A 24,198-nucleotide genomic window follows, 5' to 3' on the forward strand; every position below is an offset into this window, starting at 1 on the left:
CCAGCTTCAGGGCTCCTCTTAGCTTTTTCTGTTGGCAGATACCAGCAGGGGGGATTTAGCAGCAGGGCGGAAGGAGGCACAGGGAACCTCAGCCAGGGGGAACAACTCATGTCTCACATGCAGACAGAGGCGTACCTAGGCTCCTTTGTGCCCTTGGCAAGGAGAGAACGTGGACGGGTGGGCTGGCTCCTGGCATTCTGGCTCAGTGGAGTGGAGAGGAGCAATTTTTGTGCCCCTCTGGCGCACCTAGCAGGGCACAACCTGGCCAATCCCTAGCTATACAGGGTGCCGACCACCCCACTGTATCCTGACCCACTGGAAGCTTCCAAATGCTCCACTTACAGTGCATGGCAGAAACCTAACAGGATCCTTGCCAAACTCAGGCCATTACTTTAAAATGATATTTTAAAATTGACAGAGGAGGAGAAAACATGCTTGCTCCATCTTGCGCGTGGCAGCCCTTGAGATATTTGAAGGTGGGTCTCCTATCTCCTCTCAGTCTCCTCTCTTCCAGGCTAAACGTACCCAGCTCCTTCGACTGTTCCTCATCAGGCTTGGTTTCCAGACCCTTGATCACCTTGGCTGCCCTCCTCTGCACACCTTCCAGCTTGTCAGTAACCTTCCACAACTGGACAAAGGACTCCAGGGGTGGTTTGACCAAGGCATGGATGTTGCGGGGGGTGGGATTGGGAATCAGACAGCGCAGGGAGAGGGTTCTAGGTGGACCTCCTGCTCCCACCCCCTCCAGGCAAGTCATCTTCCCCTCTTGCCCTCCCCAGACACTGAGCCCCACAAGGAAGGCAGCAGCCCACAGGAAAAGGCGTAGCCTCCCCCAGCCCTCCCTTGCAACACAGCTGCCAATGGCAGAGCTGCCCTCACAATGAACCATCAGGATGCCATGGAGACGGCTGGCTTGCAGGTCCTGCTAGCAGCCAGGTGGATAGATCTGCTGAGGCAGATTCCCTCCAGCCCAGCCCTGCCCGACTCCTGACAGAAAATTAGTGTTTAACCAGAATTTAGGAGGCTAAGCACAAGCGCCTCAGCTCTGCCCAGGTCTGACAGCAGCTCCAGCTCAGGGGAAGCTGCTGGCCAAGAAGTGATTAGCGTTTACCATGCGCAGATTCCCAGAACATCAAAGGGCTGTTGGGGGTGCAGGCAGGAGCCACAAAGCCCCCACAAAGACAGAGAAGTGTGTGGACAAGCTTGGGAGCCCAGGAAGGCCAGAATCCCTCTGATGCTTGGCTCAGGTGGGTTGGAGTGCAAGTGTGGAGTCATAGGATTGTAGAACAGGGTTAACGGAGAAATCTGAGGGCTCCCTTGGACAAAAAACAAGGACCCCAGCCAGGAATCCCAGAGCAAAACAGCAGCCAGTCGGCTTGGTCTTGATTGAAGACTGTCGCGACAGGGCTCCCACCTGCCACCAGGTGGGACAAGATGGAAGCCCCCAACAAAAGAGAACCCAAACTTTTATTAGCTGCTAATCCCCCATGCTACACTCCCAAGACTATATCATAACTACATCATGATTACATCATTGACACATCTCAAAGAGGAGGGGTTGAGGGAGGAGTTGTGGTGGTAACCTGAGGGTCTTGTCACCTGTCCAGTTCCTCCTTTCCCCCTCCCCATGATTACATGCCTGAGGACAAAGAGGAGTTCACTGTTTCTTGCCCCCAGAGGGAAGGGCTGGTCACTGTTCTTTGTTTCAGTCCATACTGAATCCACTTCCATAGGCAGGTGCTTTGTGAGTGTAATGATCTTCTGTCTAGGACCATCAAGGTTGGCATGCCAACTGGGTAGGGCTCGCTGAGGACATGTTGGCTGCCATGTGTCAAGTCTTCCCCTTTTGATAGTCCTTCCTTCATGGTGTAAAATAAAAGTGGAATGGTACAGATCGATGTACGGGTCATTTTCTATGAATTTATAATAGAAGCGTCGCTGTGTGAGTGTGTGTGTGTGTCGTGTTTGTACAAACTGAATGATGGGGGGGGGGTTCCTGCAACAACAGGAAGGACCCTCAGGGGTCATCTGGCCCAACCCTTGTTGCAATGCAGGATGGCCATCCAACCTCCAAGGAATGAGAGCCCACCAGCTGCCAAGGAAGCCCATTCTACCATAGAGCAGAAAGTTATTTCATGCAGCCTAGAATAGCATTAGCTTGTTTTGCTGCAGCAAACGTTTTTCTGCTGCTGCTGTTGGCCCATGTGAAGCTTGAAGCCAGCAGTGTGATGCAGCAGCTAAAAAGCTAGGCTACTGTGGTGGTCACGTGTTGCTAAATGCATTCCTCCTTGATTCCTGTTTACTTACTCTGAAACATGCATGCTCAAAGTAGTCTTTGTAGTTAAAAGGATTTCTCTGATCTAACTTTGTACCCACCTAGTAGTTTTTTTTTAAATGCTCAGAGGAAATCTGATTGGTTCTTACAAGTGCTGTGTTAAAAGTTCTTTTGTTAATAAAAGGGACCTGGGCCAGGGTGTGACAGATTATTATTGGCACTTCCTCCCAGAGTCTTGCTGGCCAAACCTCGTGTGTATTTTATTAATCAGGGTCCAATCCTTCTTTGCCTTCGGAACGCAACAGGCTACACCGACAGAAGTCCAGTGTCCAGATCAAGGGAAGTCCATCCTCAGCAGTGGGACTGGGCCAGGGTCTGTGTGCTGAAGCCCACCCGGCCGGCTGCTTCTCTAATGGGTAGGTGGGTGGGTGGGGGTTGGGAGGCGTGTGGCTGCACCACCAGCCCCCCATTCAGCTCCCACCTCTTAGGCATTGCTTCTCTCACACCATAACACTCTCGGATGCATCAGACTCCCTCCTTCATTCTTCGCTTCTGTGAACACTTTTAAGTGAGCAGATGAACAGTGTGCACCCATTTCCCAGTATTGGTGACCCTATTTCCTCTAATAGAACATACACCTATAGAGGAATCTGCAAGTGTGTGGAGAAAAACAGGCAGGAAAAGACTGAAATGGTGTCACAGATTCGGCAGTGATGCTAAAGAGAAATTGGGTAGCAATCAAAGCTATCAACTACCGTATTGGCCCGAATATAAGCCGCACCCGCAAATAAGCCGTACCTTTAAAATTCAAGGGGGGGGGGGAAAGAGAATACCCGGATGTAAGCCGCTCCCTTAAAATTCCACAGGCACTCACACCAGCAAATGGCAAATGTGGAAGGAAATCCTACAGTGATAACATGAAAGCCAATTTTTGTAAGGTCGTGAATTTAAGCCGCTCTTTAATTTTTCACGGTTGGAATTTGGGGGGGGGGAGTGTGGCTTATATTCAGGCCAATACAGTATGTGGGACGCTGGGTGCCTGGGCACCCACAAATTTTAAATGAAGGGCCCTCCCCCCAGGTTCTATTCCATGGCACTCGCTCACCTCATGGCACCCACTGGTGAGCTCGCATCATCTTTTTAAGAGCAAATCTCCAAAATTTGTGGGTGTCTTCAGCAAATTGTCACAGAACTCGCTCAGGCCCTATTTGATTACTTCTACCATTCATAACTAGGGACACGGGTGGCGCTGTGGGTAAAACCTCAGTGCCTAGGACTTGCTGATCGTATGGTTGGCGGTTCGAATCCCCGCGGCGGGGTGAGCTCCCGTCGTTCGGTCCCAGCTCCTGCCCACCTAGCAGTTCGAAAGCACCCCTAAGTGCAAGTAGATAAATAGGTTTATAGCAGGAAGGTAAACGGCGTTTCCGTGTGCAGCACAGGTGCTGGCTCATCAGTGCAGCTTCGTCACGCTGGCCACGTGACCCGGAAGTGTCCTTGGACGGCGCCGGCTCCCGGCCTCTTGAGTGAGATGAGCGCACAACCCTAGAGTCGGACATGACTGGCCCAAAAGGGCAGGGGTACCTTTACCTTTTTACCATTCATAACTACACAGTCAACGTACCTGAATTGGTTGGATAGCCAACGCAAAGAAAACATTTCTCCAACATATTTGGTGGCCACTCTGGGCAATCGCATGGACCAGCAGTGTGTGAGGATTTCTCAAACCTACTGGAATGGCAACCAGCCTCTTGCAAGAACTTTTGTTGTTCAGTTGTGTCCGCCTCTTCGTGACCCCATGGACCAGAGCATGCCAGGCACTCCTGTCTTCCACTGCCTCCCGCAGTTTGGTCAAACTCATGTTTGTGGCTTTGAGAACACTGTCCCACCATCTCGTCCTCTGTCGTCCCCTTCTCCTTGTGCCCTCCATCTTTCCCAGCACCAGGGTCTTTTCCAGGGAGTCTTCTCTTCTCATGAGGTGGCCAAAGTCTTGGAGGCTCAGCTTCAGGATCTGTCCTTCCAGTGAACTACAGGTCCTTATTTCTTGGCCCTGGAGAAGATATGCTTTCCTCTGAGTTCCATAAGGAAGAGATGGGCTGGTGGAGGCCTATCCTGACTGGCGTATAAACAACACAGGCCCTATGCTGTAGGAATGGAAAACTAGTATCATCTTCCCAATTTATACAAAATGGGATAGGAAGGATCCACAAAACTATTGGCCAATTAGCTTGTTAGACATCTCCTCAAAGTTATATACACGGTATCTCCCTCAAAAATTATCCAACTGGTTGCAAAATGACATTAATCATAAAGAACAAGGGGGATTCAGATTGGGACGCAGTATCGTTGATCCATGTTTTACTATGAACCATATTATAAGGAAGTATGCTAGGAATATTAAGAATAATCTTTATGTAGCCTTTTATTGATCTTTCTGCTGCATTCGACTCTATTACTTGAAGCAGATGGTGAGAGAAATTTCAAATTGCTGACATCAACCGTCGGCTTCTGCTATTGATCCAAGAACTAGACGCAGCAATACACAGATGAGGGTCAGAGTAGGTCTGATGCTTTTAAGGGGCTGATGCCACGAGGGGTGAAGCCAAGTTGCGTTCTGGCTCCCACTGTTTTCAACATTATATTAATGGTTTGATGCCATATTTAGCCAATGCAAACTTCCCCCCTCCAGTCACTAGGAACAGAAAGAACCTCGCTCTCGATGTAGGAAGATACATCAAGCTTCAGCGCTCCTGTGTCTTTCCTGATTGGGCGTCAGAGATTTCTTAAGAGATGTCTAGCATGTACTGTAAACAGGAAAGCCTAACTGTAAATTACTCCACAACCAAGATGGTGATTTTTGGCACACACAGTCCTAGGTATCAATGATGCTTAGATTAGCAAGCTGTAGAACAGAGTTGCTCCTTTAGATACATGTAGCGAAACCCTCCCTAGGAAGCGTCACATGGAGGCGGTAGAGGTCAAAGCACAGAGGACCTCAGAGGCCTAAATGAGGTTCTGTCACAATAAGGGAGGGCAGCTGATTGAACCTGCCCTAAATATATTTGCTAGCAAAGTGCTTCCTCACATGTTCTACGGTGTCAAAATCTGGGGCTCTGATACAAACTCCATAAACGTTTTGGAAACTGCAGAATAATTTCTTTCAGAAGCTGTACTCTCTGCCATCAAGAATATCAGCAGCTCTTCTTCATACAGAATCGGAGTGGACAGCAATTAAGACAAGAGCAGACTGTGTTCGGTTAAAGTATATTTTTAAAAATTCTACTATGCCTATTAAGGGACGCGGGTGGCGTTGTGGGTTAAACCACAGAGCCTAGGACTTGCCGATCAGAAGGTCGGCTGTTCGAATCCCCGTGACAGGGTGATCTCCTGTTGCTCGGTCCCTGCTCCTGCCAACCTAGCAGTTCCAAAGCACCTCAAAGTGCAAGTAGATAAATAGGTACTGCTCCGGCGGGAAGGTAAATGGCGTTTCCGTGCACTGCTCTGGTTCACCAGAAGCGGCTTAGTCATGCGGGTCACATGACCCGGAAGCTGTACGCCGGCTCCCTCGGCCAATAAAGCGAGATGAGCACCCCAACCCCAGAGTTGGCCACGACTGGACCTAATGGTCAGAGGTCCCTTTACCTTTACTTATGCCTATGGAGCATTTGCCTGCAGTTTGGCTATATGGAATTGGGTGATAATCAACTCTGGGAAGCAGCTCGTCAAGAAGTATTAGACTATTATTATTTTCCAGAACTGAAATCTGCCTTGACCTTGAATAAGTGTCAACTAAGCTCTTCTGGATAGAATCGAAAAGGGACCTGCACCTAATTAAAAACACTTAATTTTCCCCTTGGTAACCATTCTTGAGGGAAGAGCATTTTAGAGCTAGTTATCTGACAAACTCTCACCAGTTTCCTTAAGAAATGCCTTTACTGAGCTGTGTTTCAAGTACTGACTTGGACGACCACTACAAGATCCCGCACGCAGACAGACTTAGTATTTGTGGTCAACCTCAGATGGAAGACATCGCTCACGATCTGTCAGCCTGCCCCTTATAGAGAGATCCAAGAGAGGAGAGTCTGAAATCTTTGTTCGCACAAGCAAGCAGGCACACCCCATCAGAAATGACCCCGTTTCTTTTGAGTCAGAATAATAGCTTCTTTACACAGAGTGGTCCTCTATGCTTTGGCTGCAGGGAAAAAAATCAGGAAAAAGGGAGTTAGATAAAATCACTATAAATTGTTGTGGTGATCAGTGGGTTTGATCTGAAGTCAAGCTGGACAGCATTTTGGCGTCTCTAGTAATTTCTCTCTCTTACATCATGGATGTTGGTAAACTGGATTTTAGAAAGGCAAAATAACATTGGAATTGCAGCTGTCAGAGATGCACAAGGGAAACTGTTTTAATGCTCAGGAATTTGGCAGTCTTTGGTACATTATGCATTTTTATATTATGGATGCCTGCTCCATATTATTTTATTGACACTATTGCTTAATACAAGGTTTGTCATGGCCTTTGGCTAGAACAATAAAATTATGAACTGAACTGCTCTCAGGAGAGCGTAGCACCCTGAGGGGAAGGGAGCGTCGCTTCCCCATCGCTCACTTTATTTAAAACCATTTACAACCGTTTCCTTTCGGCAACTCCTGCAGCCAAACCAAATGCGCAGCTTTCCTTTTATTTGGTCCACATCAGCGACGCCGGGGGGGGGGCGGGTCCTGTCGTCTGGACAGGCTTGGACCTCCAGAAACACGGCCCCGGATGGCGGTTGACAAGAATGCAGCGCCAAGAATGAAAACCAGTCAAAACTACCAAGTCCCACCAGGCACTCTCTCCCCAAAAGGGGGGTTCCCTTAGTGGACGGGCAGAGGACCCGTCTCGTCCACGGGGCAGGGGGCTTGGCGATGGGAGCGCAATGGAGGCGCGGTGTGTCCGCAGCCGGCTGGAGAGCGGGGCGCAAGAGGCAGCGACCATCTCCCGACAGTCAGGTTGGCCCTCCGCGCCCTCTGGGGGCAAAGAGCGCCCCAAGTGCCCCGGAAAGCCGAAGCAGCCCTCAGCGCCCCACCCCGGCCCTCGGCTGCCCGGCGGCACTACGGAGAGAAGCGCGCCCGGCGCCCCCGTCTTGCGCCAAAGGGTATTATCCCCGCTCCGCTCTCGGGAGCCAAAAAGCAGGCGAGGCAACGCCAGGGAAGGGGGCGCGCGGGGTTCGAGGGGCGCTCCAGGAGCTGGCCGGTTCCTGACGGCGGAGAGGCTCCCCCCAGCGGGCATGGCCGAGCCGGGGCTACGGCGCCTGCTCGGCTTTGGCGGTGGGGGGAGAGGAGAGGAGGAGCCACCGCCGCCTCCGCGACGCCGGCAGCCGAGCTGCGCTCCGACGCAGGCGAGCAGGACCAGGACGCCGGAGCCGGCAAGGCGCGGCCGGCCACGGGGCGAGGGGGCAGGGGACGCGCCCGGATGGAGGAGCCGCCCTCTGGCCCCGCCGACTGAGCGACGCCCGCCGCGGCCCCGGCAGGCGGACAGGAGGAGCAGCCGACGGGCGCATGGCCAACCGAGCCGGAGCCGCCGCCGCGGAGCCCCCAGGAGCAGCAGCCGGGGAGGGGCGGCAGCAGCAGCAGCAGCAGCAGCAGGGACGGCGCCGCTCCCGAGGGAGGCCGTGGGGCCAGGTAAGAGGGCGCGGCTACATGGGGGGGGGGCACTCGCGGCTACATGGGGGGGGGGCACTCGCGGCTGCTGGGCAGGGGCCCCTTCCTCCCCGGCTCGAAATCGCCTCGAAATTGGCCAGCGCTTGCAGCCTCCCGCTCTGCCCCGAGGCTGGGCAGGCGGCCATGAGAGGAGGGGGCCCCCCCACCCACGGAGAAGCGCCCACGCTTCCTCGCCCTGCCCGGCGGCGCTGGCTTGTGTGTCCCCCACGCCCCGGACGAGCGATCCTCCGCTGCAGCGCAGGCGTGGGGAGAACGCCGTTTCAGCACCCCGGAGGCAGCAGGCTGCGCCCCCAGGGAAGTTTGCCGCTGGCTGCGGGCCCCGCAAGAACCGCCCCCCTTTGGACGGCAACGCGCGCTCTCGTGGGTTTGTGTGTTGCGGGTGGGGGGCGCTCCGTGTTTTCCGTTCCGCCTCCCGTTCTCAAGGCTTGGCTTAAGCGGCCGGCCCCTCCCGGAGCCGAGACCCGGCGACCTGCTCGCTGCAGCCACAGCAACCTTGGACTTGCGGCCAGGCGGGGCGGCTCCTCTTCTACTAAGGCGGCGCCCCCTTCCTGGCCCGGCCCGGCTCGAGGGTCCTGCACTCCGTCCTGGCTCGGCACCCGCCCGGCGGCGCCAAGGACGGGCCCAATCTGCTGCTCCGCAGCCGCCTGGAAAGGCGAGGCGAGCTCCGAGGGGGCGCCCCGGCTTCGCTCGCCCCCCACAGTTGGGGAAGCCTCCGTTTGACTGGGGCGGGTGCGCCGGAGGAGGCGGCCTGGCCTCCTGGGGTCGTCGAAGGTGGCGTCCTGCTTCCGAGTCGGCCGTCTGATTTTGGTGGACAGAGAAAGCGGAGCTGCCGAAGCTGGAGTTTCCAGGCCGAGGCCTCCTCGGGAGGAGACGAGGGCGGCGCCCGCGGGAAGCTTGGGGACTCGCCCGCCCCGTCGGGGGTGGCTCTCCGCCGCCGCATCCCTGTCCCCGCCGGAGGGAGGGGGTTCCAGGCGGGCTTCTCGACCCTTTATTTGGGGAGCCGGTGGTAGGACGGAAGGAGGAGCTGCAGGCAGGCTGCGCCCCGGCCACTCCTCGGATGTTCCACCGGCGGAGCAGCTTCCCAGGTTCTCGAAGAGAACCCAGACCTTGCGGCGGGGGCTCCTCGGTGCCATTCAGGCTGCCGAAGACCGAGTCAGACCCGCAGTCCACCCAGCTAAGGACCAGCAGCAACGGCTCTGCTGACCGTCGGAGGTCCCTCCCGGCCTGCCTGCAGATGCCGCCTTCGGGGCTCGAACCTGCTGGGCGAAGGTGCTTGGCGGAGCTGGTGCACGGAGCCATTTCGAAGCGTCACGTGCTTCCTTCCAGGCCGGAGAGAGAAGGGTGCAAAAGATGCGCGGAAGCAAATGGTCCAGTTGTCTGAGGGGAGGAGGAGATGTGCTTGCCGCTGCCTTCCTTGCGGGCTGCCAGTAGGGGGAGCTAGAGAGCCTCATCGGCCTCCCCTGCTCTGGGGAAGCGAAGATCCCACCAGCCCCGTGCGCCCCTCCTGGGGTGTCCCGGACTCTGCTTTGCTCGAGTGCCTGTGTGTCTCTCTCGTCAAGGGGCATCCTGTGGAGGGATGGAGCCCTGCTTTAGGGGAGAGGGATCCAGTGGTCAGAGCTCCAGGGTTAGGCCCCTCTCTGCTGCAGTCCTTGGAAGTGCGGCTGAACCTCTCAAGAGTGATGCTGTGCAGGCAGAGTTCCTGTTTCCTGCTGACGTGGCTCTGGAAGAGCTGCAATGCTCCGGCTGTGCGGCTCATGATGACCCCACAGCCCTCTGACCAGTTGGAGTGGGAGAGTGGCTTGTGACTTAGGACCTCCCCATTCCTTGTGGATCTCCTTCTGGTGGGATTCCAAAGCTCCTTTCTCAGGCTGATGCCCACTGCCTCTGCCCTCCTTGGCTCCCTGCTGAGCTCTGGTCCAGGCAGCAGCACCCCAAGTGGAGAGGGTGGTATTGGGGTGAGCCTTTGGTGCCTGCAATGGCCTTGAGAGAGGCGGCCTCAGTGAGCAAGGTGTCCCCCCCGGGGGGCTGGGGGAGTCCCCATGCACTAACTACCCTGCACTCCTGCACTGTGGGGCTGGCCCTATGGGGCCTTTAACTCCTCCTAGCCTCTGGGAGCCTCTATCTTCCACAACCTCCTCGGGAGCATTTCAGGGAAGCAGGAAAAGGTCATTGCTGCAAATGCTTCTGTGCTAATATAATATGGCAGAATACTTCTCCGGGTTCCGTAAACGAAGCTTTGCTTCCCGGAGAGATGCTGTTTGGGGCTGCCTTTTCCTCTCTTGGTTTGAGCCTTTGGGAACTTGCGGAACGAGCAGCTGAGACCCGGAAGTCCCGCCTCTCCCTTCCTGCCATTTTGCCCACCTTGAAAGGTCAAGGCTCTTCCTGCCGGCCGTCTGCACTCCTCTGGGTGCCCTCCTGGTGCCCTGGATGTGTCATCCAGCCTCTGCCCCCTGGCCCCGTCCCCTCTCTCGGTCCTTCTCTCTGGCATTGCAGGGGGTTGGCCTAGATGACCTCTGGGTCTACTTCCAACCCGACAGTTCTGTGAGCCTGTGAATGTGGCTTTAGCCTCCCTCCCTCACCTGTGTGGGCTTTTTGTGGCTGTGCATTCCAAATATACTTAATTTGGGTTGATTCCCGCCTGCAATTAGCACATCTCTTCCTCCTGCCTCACCCTCCCCTTTGCTTTCATCTTGTGTGGTTAACTGGAAGGGAGAGGGGCTGATCCTCGGGCGGCCAAGGGTCTGTAGGCCACTCAGTAGGTGTAGCTCTGGTGACTCAGAGGCCATCTGTTCATGGATGAGGAGAGAGTCGCCTTCTGCTGACATGGCTTCCAGACTTCTATATTGTGGAGCTATGAAAGAGGCCCCCAGAAGTCCCTCTGGCTGGCCATTTACCCCAGTGTAGCCCACCGCATGGGCTGGGGGTTCCTCCTGCCTTCTGACCAAGGTGCAGGGTCAGTGCAGAGTGGAACGTGGCCCTCTCTGTGTGGACTTCCATGGCACAGAGCAGAGGTGCAGTTGGGTCTCTTGCTTGGAGACCTCTTGTGTGGAGGTCTCCTCATCTTGCAGAGTCAGCATTACCTTTGCCAAGGTGCCTGCTCAGCTGAGGGAAGGTGAAGGAGTCAGGCATCTGCTGCTTTCTTGCTGCAGGAAGGGGCAGAGGGAGAAAGCGCTGCCTCCTATGGAGCCAGGCAAGCTGAGTCTCCTCTCTGCACTGCCTGGTGGCAGAGGTGCTCCAGGGCTTTGGGCAGAAGCTGTTGACTCCCCAGGAGCTTCTGTCTGGAAGGAGATGCTCTGCCCCTGAACCGCGAGGGCCTTTCCTTGAGGTGGAGCAGAGTGACTTTCAAAGGAAGGCAAACCGTAAGCTGCTTTGAGCCTGATTTTGTGTGTGGAAAAGAGGCAAACAGATGGATTGATTGGTTGATTGATTGAGCAACCAGCTGTGCCAGTCGAGGGTCCTGCACATCTGTCTGTCTTGGAAGGCCAGTTCTCTTGGGAGAAGGGCCTTTGGTGGGCCAGACCCTGTGGGTGGACATGGGGCAGGTGTTCAGACCATGCCCTGCCCCATCTCCCAAGACGAAAGAGGGCCAGGGCAGTGTTTGTTTATTTGTTGCATTTATATCTCATATTTTTTTCTCCAAGGAGCTGCAAGTGGTGTACATTGTTCTCCTGCTCCCCATTTAATCTTCACAACGACCCTGTGAGGTAGGATAGGCTGAGAGGCAGGGACTGCCTCCCCCACCCCCACCCCAGGTCGCACCCCATGAGCTGAGTGGCTGAGTGGGGATTTCAATCCTGCTCTTTCCCAGGTTCCAATCTGGCCCTCTCCCCACTACAGCACACTGACTCAGAGACCCATTGATGCTGCATGGAGGGCAGGAGGCTTGGGAATCCTGGCGGGGGAGGGGGAGGGGTGAGCGCAAAGCCTTCTCCAGCCTCCTGGTCCACTGTGGCAGGTTGCCTTGCTCAGCCAAGGCTCTCCTTCTTCGGATGGCCAAGCGAGACCTGCGGGGAATGGGGAAGGGAGAGCAATATGGCTGCGTGCTCAGTGCAAAACTTCCTAAGAATCTGCAGGCAATTGGGGGGGGGGGAGGGCAGGCAAAGCAGGAGAGGGAGGAAGGAGGGCTGTTCTGGCACTGGTGATAAATGGCCGAGAGAGGCAGCCGGCTTGTTTGAGGGGTCTGTTCATTTATCAAAATAGATGGCTCTGTTTTGCTGCAGCATCTGCAAACGACCGTGGGCTCCAAAAGGGGTTGGGGGTTGAAGTTTGGGTCTTGAGGACAGCAAACGCCAGTTGCAAGGAGTCTTGGAAGATGATGATTATTTACTATTGTGGTAGTTGTCATCTGCTTCTACCCCACCTTCCTCAAAGGAGAGAAAGACTGTGGACGTTGTCCTCCCTGAATTTTATCTTCACAGCAACCCAGTGAAGCAGGTTGCACTGAGAGAGGCAGGGACTGGCCCAAGGTCACGCCCAGGGAGAGCTTTGCGGTTTACGGGGGAAGATTTCAACCCGGGTCTCCCAGATCCTGGTGTTACATGAATTTTAACATAGTGGACATACACTCAACAGAAAACCCTCACCCTTCTTGGTGGTAGATAATAATAATAATTTATTATTTATACCCTGCCCACCTGGCTGGGTTTCCCCAGCCACTCCGGGCGGCTTCCAGAAAAATATTAAAACACTAATTCATCAAATATTAAAAGCTTCCCTAAACAGGGCTGCCTTCAGATGTCTTCTAAACATCAGATAGTTTTTTATTTCCTTGACACCTGATGGGAGGGCGTTCCACAGGGCAGGCGCCACCACCAAGAAGGCCCTCTGCCTGGTTCCCTGTAACCTCACTTCCCAGTGAGGGAACAGCCAGAAGGACCTTGGAGCTGAACCTCAGTGGATGATGGGGGTGGAGATGCTCCTTCAGGTCTGCAGGTCTACACTCCTTCAGACATCTGCTCTGCATGCAAAGGCTCCCAGTTCATTCTTTGGCACCTCCAGGTAGGACTGGGAACATCCCTGGCCGAAACCCTGGAGAGCTGCTGCCAGTCAGTGCAGACAATACTGAGGTGTGAGGTGGACTCTTAACACCAGTCTGACACTCTAACCACTCTAGGAAGCATAGGAACCAAGCAAACTGCCTCACGTGGAATCAGGCCACAACTGTTTACGCTGCTTGTTCATGCTCGGGGAAGCCATTGTGACGTGGCCTCTGCTATTGTTGCACTAATTATAATAATACCTTGATTGTCCATGTACAACCTGTGTACAATGAAATGCACAATGACTGCAACACTCATCAGCCCCAAACAGCATAGGCAGGGATGACAGCAGTCCGTCAACATGTGGGGGCTACCCATGGTCTGCCAAGATGGCCAGTGGCTGTCTAGGTTTCAGCCAGATGCAAAGCTGTCGTGGCTGATCTTGGAGGAGGATGGAAGGGGGCTTGGAACCTGCCCGGTGTCTTGCTCACGGGCTCAATTTCCGTGGCATTTCTTCTCACTATAAGCCTGAAATAATAAAAAGAAGAGTTCCCACACCTGCTGAGCAGGTGCCCTGACTCTGAGAATTTGCACTCTGGCATTATAAGAAGTAGCATTGTTTCCCTGGAGGGTGAATCACCACTGCCTGACATTTGGAGCTCTCAGTTGACCCCCCCCCCAAAAAAAAGCTCTCCTCCATCTCCTCGCTCTCCCCAGCTTTTCAGGAAAGGGGGTGGGCCCTCCTTCCTGTGTCATTCGGCACCTCCTTGGCAAGCGTTCAGGGAAAAGCCATCCCCGCCCCCCTGACTGTTTCCAACACTTGCTTTGCTCACTACAATTAGGAGCCATTTCTGAGTTAGAAAATTGCAGGCTCTTCATCTGAGCTCAGAATAGATTCCCTCGGAGTCTGTGTGTCCTCAACACGCGGCTCATCTTTACCTTTGTGGAATTCCTCCCCTCCCTTTCAGAGAGAGGTTTATTTTGAGGCCTCCAGCATCAGGCAAGCGACTTCTCTCCCCATCATCCTCTGTGCCCGTCAGAAACGTGGCCGGCCTCCTTCTCCTCCCCCTCCAGCTGAGCCAGCAGCAAAGGCTTTCTCTGCTGGACCCAGAGGCCTTCGAGAGACTGGGAGGCAGCTGAGGAGGGAGGGGCCTCCTAACCTTTGCAGATTTCCTGGTGGCCCTTTCAGTCTGGAGAAAAGGCAAGGAAGAGACAACAGGACAGGAGCTTGTAGAATTAGGCATGGCATAGAGAAAGTGCGCAGCTTCTCTACTTCATAACACTAGGACTGCTGGGCATCCAGAGAAGCTGAATTTTGGGAGGTTCGGGACAGATCAAAGAAATAGTGTTAAGAGTCCACCTCACACCTCAGTATTGTCTGCACTGACTGGCAGCAGCTCTCCAGGGTTTGGACCCAGGGATGTTCCCAGTCCTACCTGGAGGTGCCAAAGAATGAACTGGGAGCCTTTGCATGCAGAGCAGACACCTGAAGGAGTGTAGACCTGTAGACCTGAAGGAGCGTCTCCACCCCCATTGTTCAGCCCGGACACTGAGGTCCAGCTCCAAGGACCTTCTGGCGGTTCCCTCATTGCAAGAAGTGAGGTTACAGGGAACCAGGCAGAGGGCCTTCTCGGTGGTGGCGCCCTCCCATCAGACGTCAAGGAAATAAACCTTGGAACTCCCTCCCACAAGAGGCAGTCATGGCCACCAGGTGGAGGGCTTTAAAAGAGGATTAGACTTATTTACAGAGTTGCTTTAGTGCTCTGATCCTGCTCGCTGGTTTCCTAAAGGCATCTGACCAGCCACTGAAAGGGCAGCATGCTGGACTCTAGGGGACATTGGCCTGATCCAGCTGCCTCTTGTAATGCTCTTCTGGCCCTTGTGAAGCCCTGTGGGGTTGGGACGTCTGCCCCAGCCTGCGTCTGGCCAAGCAGCAAGCTGCGCATCCTGGCCTGCCCTCCATGCGCGTTCTGTGGGCTGGGTCATCCCTGTTTGCTCAGACAGTTTCAGCTGTCAGAAACGGGCTTCCTCTCCCGCCGCGCCTGGATGTTCAGAGAGCCAGACCCTGTGAATCTTCCAAAAATAGATACCCCATTTATCAAACCTGCTTAAAGGCACCCGGTGCGTTGGCGGTGGCTCAGGCCTGCCTCGCGAAAGAGAGGCTGTGATTCAGGAGCTGGTGGCGCGTCTTGGCCTCATAAGAAGCACCACAGAGGATGGGCTGGCAAGGAGCAGGAGGAGGCCGCAATGCCTGGAGGATGCCTTTCCCCAACCCCGGCCTCTGGAGAGGTCCGTGTTTCTGGCAGGGGACCTTCTCTGTAGCTCCAGCGCAGTTCTGGATGCGTGCTTCCCTCGCAGAGTAATCTGAACCCCCATCAAACTGAGCTCACTGTTTATGTCCTCCAAGTGCTATTCTTAAAATCACGACTACAAAAGCACATTATGCAAATATTAATCTAGTGCTAACCACCCCGCTTTCTTCCTGTGCTGATCTAATGATTTTTTATGGCAGCCTCTTTTGAAGCGCTGCATTATAATTCTGTATAGCATTAAAAATCATCAAAGGCACCCCACTGCAACCATGCAATTACTCTTATTTGTTTTATATCTTCTGTAAATAAAACAGCATTTATATATGACCTGCCCTTCCAGTCACTCATTCTGCCAGTGATTCCTTCGTCATTTCACAACAGCCGGCCACTAAAGATGGAGCTGAAGACAGGCAGCCTCTGTGGCCACGGAGGGAGGGGGGGTTGTGGCTCAGGAACATGCGTGGGGGGGTGGGGGGTGGGGCAGCGCTGGGACATTGAGAGGACGGAGACCATTGGGTGCCAGAGAACTGATTTTGGAGTATTTCTTTTAAAACTTGTTGTCCTTCCTTTCTGCCCATCAAGAGGACTTATCCACCTCCTGGGGGGGGGGAATACTCCTAGAAAAACCCCACCTCATTAATTCATAGAAGCATCTACTCATTTTGAATGATTAAGTGCAATGAAAAAGTCAGCTGGTTCCTTGAGATTCTACTTCCTGGCTAGAATTCTCCAGAACTTTTGTGTCAAGATGGGCTGGAAGGGTGCGGAGTGTCTGTGTGTCTTTTGGCCTTCAGGCCTTGGGCGGTGGTTGGTGGGAGGGAGTGGGGAGACACCCACTGAGCTCCCCCAAACATGCCCCAGGGTCAGATGTGGATTTGGGGCTGTGCTGCTAAGCCACTCTCGGCTAAATGGGCCTGGCTCTCATTCAGCAGCTTGCTTTGCCTTGATCTCCATGAGTGAATGGAAGCCGGTTCCTCTTTAAGCAGGTGAGGCCTCAGCAGCCTTGAGAGCTGCAGCCTTTTCCCCTTGGCAGCCAACCAGGTCAGGGTTCATAGAATTGGAAGGGGGAACCCCAGGGTCATCTAGTCCAGCAGTGCTGAAGAATCTCTAACAGATGGCCATCCAACCTCTGCTTGAGAAACAACCAAGGAAGGAGGGTCCTCCTCTGCCTTCTGAGGAAGTCTGTTCCACCGCTGAAGAGCTCTTACCCTCTTCCATGTGTCAGCCTTTCAGATATTTGAAGGTGGCTTGCCTATCCCTTCTCAATCTCTTCTGCAGGCTAAACATCCCCAACTCCCTCAACTGTTCCTCATGTGGCTTGTTTCCCAGACCCTTCTCTGTCGCCTCCTCTGTGCATCTTCTAGCTGTTTCCATGTGAATGGCTTCTCCATATTCTCTGCTCCCTGAGCTGCACCAATACCAGTCTAGTGGTGTCGTGGTTAAGAGCGGTGGACTCGTAATCTGGTGAACCAGGTTCACGTCTCCGCTCCTCCACCTGCAGCTGCTGGGTGACCTTGGGCCAGTCACACTTCTCTGAAGTCTCTCAGCCCCTCTAACCTCACAGAGTGTTTGTTGTGGGGGAAGAAGGGAAAGGAGATTGTTAGCCGCTTTGAGACTCCTTCGGATAGTGATAAAGCAGGATATCAAATCCAAACTCTTCTTCTTCTAGATTCCTTTGCACACACACAGAGAAAGTGTTTATTATGACATTGAATTGAACGTTTCTGCTGCCTGCAGGCAGGTGGCATATTAAAGGTGGCCTTATCGCAGCACCCCACGTCAGATGGCAGCATGGGCTGCAAGTGAAAAACTACAGGTGGGGGCAAATGACAGCAGTGTAACCCCAACGGCAGTGGGGGTGGAAGAGGAAGTGGGGCGGCAGTGGGAACCTCCGGAAGAAAAGGACATGAGTGTATGAGAGAGATTTCTAGGGAGGGAGGGGGTGGGCTTCTTGGCCCTGCCCTTTCCCCTTTGGGCAAAGGGATGCTCTTATCAGAAGGAGCCATGTGACCTCGCCTAATGCACTTGTTGGCCAACCCAGCCCAAACTATTGATTTGCTTTCAGCACGAATGCAGCAGAGCCAGGCTGAGCTTGCCAGCAGCCCATCTGCGGTAGATGCCTCAAACCCTTTAACGTGAATTATTCACCGCTGCAAGCAGGCCCCTTGGCAGCCCCCACGGTGGAGTCACGAGCCCCCCGGAGCTTCTGCAGCACCAGAATCCATCACGGCCAAGTCCCCAGAGGAGAGAAATGTGGGCGCAATGAAGTTGGAAGGCTGGACTGTTGGGATGGGTGTGTGTGTGAGAGAGAACAGTTCTCTTTTGAGCAGCGGCCTTGCAGAGTGGAGGTTTACAGAACCCTGGACAGCTCCATACTGGACTCAAGGGCAAGAAGCTCTGCCATCGCCTTCACTTTAGTCCAGCCTTTCTCCTAGCAAGGCCAGAGCTCAGGGATGATGGGAGTTGTAGTCCAACAACATCTGGGGACCCCCAGGTTGAGAACCACTGCTTTAGTAGCTTTTCCCTCGAAGGGAAGGCTTCCGTTCATCTGTGAGCTGGAGTCCTCCAAATTGGACGAAGGCAATGTGGCTTCTCCTCAGGCTAGAGATGTCCTGCCTCTCCATGGACTTCTCCTGGGCAAGCACTTCGGGTGTAGCCTGTCCATCTGAGGCCGGCCCTGCAGATCCCTCCCTCTCACTCTCTGAATCCTGGTCTCACACAGACACACACACACACCTCAGGAAGTCACAGCACTGGGGCTCATTGCTGGGGTTGCGGAAGAGGGAGTCACAGTCTGCAGTCCTGGAGAATGAAGTATTAGAGGTTACTGCCCACACACTTCTGCTGCGCTTTCGGCTTGTGTGGTGGCACCTCAGTAAAAGCTCGTTTTACTGTTTGTAGCAGAGTTTTCCCCCAGAAGCAGAGGACAAGGACAGGAGTCATAGTCAAATTCCTCAGTCAAGAGCTTCTTCATTGCTTGACCGGTTGCACAAGCATTTCGGTTACAAATATATACAGTGGTACCTCTGGATGCGAACGGGATCCGTTCTGGAGCCCCGTTTGCATCCTGAGTAGAATGTAACACGTGACTGTGCATGCGTGGGTCGCGTTTTGCCATTTCCACGCATGCGTGTGATGTCATTTTGAGCATCTGCGCATGTGCGAGCGACAAAACCTGGAAGTAACGTGCTCTGTTACTTCCAGGTTGCTGCAGAGCGCAACCCGAAATGGCTTAACCTGAAGCGACTTCAACCCGAGGTATGACTGTACAAACTATTTAAAGGTAAAGGGACTCCTAACCATTCAGTCCAGTCGTCACCGACTCTGGGGTTGTGGCGCTCATCTCGCTTTATTGGCCAAGGGAGGCGGCGTACAGCTTCCAGGTCATGTGGCCAGCAGGACTAAGCCACTTCTGGCGAACCAGAGCAGCGCACGGAAACGCTGTTTACCTTCCCGCCGGAGCGGTACCTATTTATCTACTTGCACTGGCATACTTTCGAACTGCTAGGTTGGCAGGAGCAGGGACAGAGCGACGGGAGCTCACCCCTTCGCGGGGATTCGATCCGCCAAACTTCTGATTGGCAAGTCCTAGGCTCTGTGGTTTAACCCACAGCGCCACCCGCGTCCCGTACAAACTATTTACATTCCTCCAGCACGGTATAAACTCAGTGTGTGTGTGTGCGTGTGTGTGTGTGCTTTCCTTGTGTGGGAATTCCAGCCTGCAACTTCCTCCCTTTATTTGCACCCCCAGCTGACACCAGTGCCACTCCGAGACACTTAAGAAAATTCTGAAACCCTCTTTAAAGCTGAAAGGAACTTTTATCTGTTTCCTGAAGTTTGTTTTCCTAACATGAAACTCAGGGATGTGGCCAGAGAGGAGGGTGCTTTGGGGGGGGGGGCGTTCCAGTGAGGGAGGCCAGAACCTGGGCTGAGCTTTGCAGGGCACTGACCAGGTGAGGCTCCACTGGCTGCCCGTCTCATGTGCTGGACTTGCCACCCAGCTCAGGAGAGGCTCCTTGGGCTCTTCTGCCTCCTTGCATGCAGCTGGAGAAGGAGCTGGGCTCTTCTGGCCAGGGGGGCTCCCTTTGGAGAGGGGGGGGGGGTTCCTGCAGAACAGGGAAAACCAACTCTGCACCCGCTTTTTCACAGTTAGGGCTGCCAACCAACCAACCCACAGTAATTGTTTGATCATCTGCCAATTAATAGATTAATGTGCCTATTATCAAAGCATTACTCTAGGGGTGCCTTCAGGAGGTACCAAAGCGAGATGCCAGTCAGTTTCCCACCCCTCTTTTGAAGTATGGACATATTTTCTTTTCTGTTGTTAACATTAATGCACCGGAGCTACAAGCATCCTCCAAAACCAAACACGAGTGCCTTTAATTTGCAGCCTTGCCAATTAAACCCCCCTCTGATTAATCAACAAAATGTATTTCGAATGTTTGTGTCCTGCCTTTTGAGCCAAAGGGCCTGTAATTAAAAATGGTAAAAACGAGATACATAACAGTGATTGAAATATGATATTCCCCCAAACAGTCAATTAAGCAGCAGGGATGGCAGATGAGGCCGACTGCAGGAAAGCCCAGCAAAGCAGGCTGGAGTGGAGATCCCCTTGGCACGCGGAGCAGAAGGGCTTTGCTTGGTGCCAAAAGTGGGGGGGGGGGCAGCGAGATGACTCCCGCCCCCCTTCCAGGAGGGAAGAGGGAAGCGAGTTTGTCAAAGCTTCAGGACCCCACAAAAAGACACAGAGAGAAAGAGAATTCTTCACAGGGTCAGGGGGCACTGAGCCCCTGGGCCTCTGAGGAATTTCATTGGGGTGGAGAACTCATTTTCAGTAAGGGTTGCAATATGTTTAGAATTGCTTTTTGCTCTTCTGTAATAAATTAATAGGGACACAGGTGGCGCTGTGGGTTAAAGCCTCAGCGCCTAGGGCTTGCCGATCAAAAGGTCGGCGGTTCGAATCCCTGCGGCGGGGTGCGCTCCCGCTGCTCGGTCCCAGCGCCTGCCAACCTAGCAGTTCGAAAGCACCTCCGGGTGCAAGTAGATAAATAGGGACCGCTTACCAGCGGGAAGGTAAACGGCGTTTCCGTGTGCGGCTCTGGCTTGCCAGAGCAGCGATGTCACGCTGGCCACGTGACCCGGAAGTGTCTCCGGACAGCGCTGGCCCCTGGCCTCTTAAGTGAGATGGGCGCACAACCCCAGAGTCTGTCAAGACTGGCCCGTACGGGCAGGGGTACCTTTACCTTTTTAATAAATTAATAATAATAATAATAATAATAATAATAATAATAATAATAATTTTATTTATATCCCGCCCTCCCAAGCCGGAGCCGGGCTCAGAGCGGCTAACAACAATAAAAGTAACACAGCATTCTAAAATCAATTCATTCTAAAATCAGTTCAAATCAGATTCATGGCAACCATTGGGCTAGAGTTCTGTGAGGATTGCCAAAGGAGGGGGTCAGGCTGTGCCTTGGCCAAAGGTCTGGTGGAACAGCTCTGTCTTGCAGGCCCTGCAGAAAGATGTCAAGTTCCGCAGGGCCCTAGTCTCTTGGGACAGAGCGTTCCACCACATCGGGGCCACGGTCGAAAAAGCCCTGGCTCTGGTTGAGGCCAGCCTAACCTCCCTATGACCTCCAAGATGTTTTTGTCTGAAGAAGAAGAAGAAGAAGAAGAAGAAGAAGAAGAAGAAGAAGAAGAAGAAGAAGAAGAAGAAGAAGTTGTTGTTATACCCTGCCCATCTGGCTGGGTTTCCCCAGCCACTCTGGGCAGCTTCCAACAAGAGATTAAAAATACATTAAAACATCAGTCATGAAAAACTTCCCTAAACAGGGCTGCCTGTTTTTCTAAATGTCAGATAGCTGTTTATTTCTCTAACATCTGATGCGAGGGCATTCCACAGGGCAGGCACCACCACCGAGAAGGCCCTCTACCTGGTTCCCTGTAACTTCGCTCCTCGCAGGGAGGGAACCGCCAGAAGGCCCTCAGATCTGGACCTCAGTGTCCAGGCTGAACGATGGGGGTGGAGACGCTCCTTCAGGTCTGCTGGGGCTTTGAGGCCATTTAGGGCTTTCAAGGTCAGCACCAACACTTTGAATTGTGCTCAGAAATGTACTGGGAGCCAATGTAGGTCTTTCAAGACCGGTGTTATAGAATCATAGAATCATAGAATCATAGAGTTGGAAGAGACCACAAGGGCCATCGAGTCCAACCCCCTGCCAAGCAGGAAACACCATCAGAGCACTCCTGACATATGGTTGTCAAGCCTCTGCTTAAAGACCTCCAAAGAAGGAGACTCCACCACACTCCTTGGCAGCAAATTCCACTGTCGAACAGCTCTTACTGTCAGGAAGTTCTTCCTAATGTTTAGGTGGAATCTTTTTTCTTGTAGTTTGGAACCATTGCTCCGTGTCCGCTTCTCTGGAGCAGCAGAAAACAACCTTTCTCCCTCCTCTATGTGACATCCGTTTATATATTTGAACATGGCTATCATATCACCCCTTAACCTCCTCTTCTCCAGGCTAAACATGCCCAGCTCCCTTAGCCGTTTCTCATAAGGCATCGTTTGCAGGCCTTTGACCATTTTGGTTGCCCTCCTGGACACATTCCAGTTTGTCAGTGTCCTTCTTGAACTGTGGTGCCCAGAACTGGACACAGTACTCCAGGTGAGGTCTGACCAGAGCAGAATACAGTGGCACTATTACTTCCCTTGATCTAGGTGCTATACTCCTCTATTGATGCAGCCCAGAATTGCATTGGCTTTTTTAGCTGCCGCATCACACTGTTGGCTCATGTCAAGTTTGTGGTCAACCAAGACTCCTAGATCCTTTTCACATGTACTGCTCTCAAGCCAGGTCTCACCCATCTTGTATTTGTGCCTCTCATTTTTTTTGCCCAAGTGCAATACTTTACATTTCTCCCTGTTAAAATTCATCTTGTTTGTTTTGGCCCAGTTCTCTAATCTGTCAAGGTCGTTTTGAAGTGTGATCCTGTCCTCTGGGGTGTTAGCCACCCCTCCCAGTTTGGTGTCATCTGCAAATTTGATCAGGATGCCCTTGAGTCCATCATCCAAGTCATTGATAAAGATGTTGAATAAGACCGGGCCCAAGACAGAACCCTGTGGCACCCCACTAGTCACTCTTCTATGTGTTCTCCACAGCCACTCCCAGTCGCCAGTCTAGCTGCCGCGTTCTGGATTAGTTGCAGTTTCCGGGTCACCTTCAAAGGGAGCCCCACGTAGAGTGCATTGCAGTAGTCCAAGCGAGAGATAACCACAGCATGCAACACTCTGGAGAGACAGTCTGTGGGCAGGGAGGGTCTCATCCTGCATACCATATGGAGCTGATAAACAGCTGCCTTGAATTGTGATAACATTCAGAATCACGCCAAAGGGGGCCCATCTAGTCCAGAGTCCTGTTTTCATTGTGACCAACCAGGTACCTCCTCTTAGAAGCCGACAAGGAGGAAGCAGTGATGGCCACCAACCTGCATGGCTTTGAAAGGGGGTTAGACAGAGGAGGAGAGGGCCATGGATGGCTTTGCTCTGCCCCCAAAGTTGGGGGCAGCAGTGCTTCTGAATGCCAGTTGCTGGAAACCACAGGCGTGGAGAAGGCTCATGTGCTGGAATCCTGTTTTGAGAGTCTCCCATTGGGGCATCTGTTTGGCCACTGTGAGAGCAGGATGCTGGGCTAGACTGGCCATTGGCCTCATCCAGCAGGGTCTTCCTACATCTTTTGGACCTGAGCAGCATCAATGCTCTCCCCTCTTGCGATTCCCAGCCACTGGCTCTGTCCAAAGTAGCTGACAATGCACAGAATCTAAACCAACAGCAATCACAATCCATATCAAAATATTATATCAACCCATTCAATAAACCTTTCGCTATCAGTTTGTTCAGGGAACAGAATATCCACAGTTCAATTCAATAAAAAAAGCCCAGGCTATAAAGCAGTAGCGAAGAACAGAGATGTGAAATTACACCCAGTTCAGAATAGAGATTAAAATCAATCAGAGCCATGAGATCAAGGCAGCAAAGTGCACTTAATTGATATGAAAAGTGCAATCAACACCAAGCAATCCAGAACAGGAGTTTTCAAAACCCCTCTGGAAGTTTAAGGATCAATCGGCCAGTTGGTGTCCTGGTTCAATGAATGGATCTGAGCTGCGTTTTCTGCTGCGTCTGGGCCCTCCTGAACCACAAGAACAGCAGCTGCTTCCTGTCAGCATCTCCTGGGGTGGCTCCAGCCCTTTCCATAGAAGGATAAAGTTGTCTGGGACACCCAAGGGTCATCTAGTCCAACCCCCGCAGTGTGGGAGTCAGAGCTGAAGCATCCCTGACAGAGTCCACCACCTTCTGAGGGAGGCTGTTCCACTGTCAAGCAGCTTGATTACTGTTAGAAAGGTCCTGTGTAAGTGCCTGGAGGAGGTTGGTGGATGGAAGGTGGCTAATGGATTGAGGTTGAATCCTGACAAGACAGAAGGACTGTTTTTGGGGGGCCGGAGGCGGGCAGGTGTGGGGGACTCCCTGGTCCTGAATGGGGTAACTGTGTGCCTGAAGGACCAGGTGCAAAGGCTGGGAGTCATTTTGGACTCACAGCTGTCCATGGAGGCACAGGTCCTTTCAATTCAAAGTGTGGGTGCTGACCTTTAAAACCCTAAATGGCCTCAGCCCAGTATGTCTGAAGGAGAGTCTCCACCCCCATCATTCAGCCCAGACACTGAGGTCCAGCTCCGAGGGGCTTCTGGCGGTTCCCTCACTGTGAGAAGTGTGGTTACAGGGAACCAGGCAGAGGGCCTTCTCGGTGGTGGCGCCCGCCCTGTGGAATGCCCTCCCATCAGATGTCAAGGAGATAAATAACTTTGCAACCTTTAGAAGACAGCTGAAGGCAGCCCTGTTTAGGGAAGTTTTTAATGGCTGATGTTTTAATGTATTT

The 24,198-nt window shown here is 53.2% G+C and overlaps 1 protein-coding gene across 1 annotated transcript in view; it reads left to right on the forward strand.

Annotated features, from left to right (window-relative positions):
- Positions 1-7,701: 7,701 nt before the first annotated feature.
- The window catches only part of LOC307221169 (leucine-rich repeat and fibronectin type III domain-containing protein 1-like protein), a 70,110-nt gene continuing 53,613 nt past the window's right edge, over positions 7,702-24,198 (forward strand). The window contains exon 1 of the mRNA XM_079985505.1: positions 7,702-7,935. The gene's annotated coding sequence lies outside the window, so the exon portion shown is untranslated. The remainder of the gene's footprint in view (positions 7,936-24,198) is intronic.

The sequence above is a fragment of the Podarcis cretensis genome, assembly GCF_951804945.1.
Source record: "Podarcis cretensis genome assembly, chromosome: 8".
NCBI classification, from domain to species: Eukaryota; Metazoa; Chordata; class Lepidosauria; order Squamata; family Lacertidae; genus Podarcis; species Podarcis cretensis.